This window comes from Colobus angolensis, unplaced genomic scaffold (genome assembly GCF_000951035.1).
Source record: "Colobus angolensis palliatus isolate OR3802 unplaced genomic scaffold, Cang.pa_1.0 Scaffold33, whole genome shotgun sequence".
In the NCBI taxonomy this organism is placed as follows: domain Eukaryota; kingdom Metazoa; phylum Chordata; class Mammalia; order Primates; family Cercopithecidae; genus Colobus; species Colobus angolensis.
In genome coordinates this window covers 4,121,585-4,122,762 of record NW_012116599.1, presented here as the reverse complement: position 1 = coordinate 4,122,762, position 1,178 = coordinate 4,121,585, and positions in this window count along the sequence as shown.

Here is a 1,178-nt window from a genome sequence, read left to right as displayed (position 1 = left end):
CTCCTAGCTTCAAATAATCTCCTCACCTCAGCCTCCCAAAGGGCTAAGATTACAGGTATGAGCCACCATGCCCACCCATCATTTCTTTTTATTGTAGAATAATATTTCATTGTGTGGTATTTATATAGCTATAAGTTTTTGCGGCTACAATTTGTGTTGGCTAGAGTTTGCGCCTGTTGTAGAAAAGGACAGTCCTGGTAGGTGGGAGGGAGGAGCCAGAAGGGAGGCAGTGCCTTGCAAAGTCATAGGGGCAGAACTGCCCAAGACCATAAGAACCCACATTTTGCATCAGCGTGACCTGGATGTGAGACCTGGAGTCAAAGGAGATCATTTTGGAGCTTTAAAATTGGACTTCCCCGCTGGATTTTGGACTTGCATAAGCCCTGTAACCACTTTGTTTTGGCCAATTTCTCCCATTTGGAATGGCTGTATTTACCCAATGCTTGTACCGCCATTGTATCTAGGAAGTAACTAGCTTGCTTTTGATTTTACAGGCTCATAGGTGGAAGGGACTTGCCTTGTCTCAGATGAGACTTTGGATTATGGACTTCTGGGTTAATGCTGAAATGAGTTAAGACTTTGGCAGACTGTTGGGAAGGCAAGATTGGTTTTGAAATGTGAGGACATGAGATTTGGAGGGGCCAGGGGTGGAATGATATGGTTTGGCTGTGTCCCCATTCAAATCTCAACTTGAATTGTAGCTCCCAGAATTCCCACATGTTATGGGAGGAACCCAGGGGGAGATAATTGAATCATGGTGGTTGGTCTTTCCCATACTATTCTCATGATAATAAGTTTCACAGTATCAAATGGGTTTATCAAGGGTTTCCGCTTTTGCTTCTTCCTCATTTTCTCTTGCTGCCTCCATGTAAGAAGTGTCTTTCATGGCCAGGCACAGTGGCTCACACCTGTAATCCCAACACTTTGGGAGGCTGAGGCAGGCAGATCACGAGGTCAAAAGCTCGAGATCATCCTGGCCAACATGGTGAAACCCCGTCTCTACTAAAAATACAAAAATTAGCCAGGTGTGGTCACAGGCGCGGTCACAGGCACCTGTAATCGGGAGGCTGAGGCAGGAGAATCAATTGAACCCAGAAGGCAGAGGTTGCAGTGAGCCAAGATCACACCACTGCACTCCAAGCTGGTGACAGAACAAGACTCCTTCTAAAAAAAAAAAA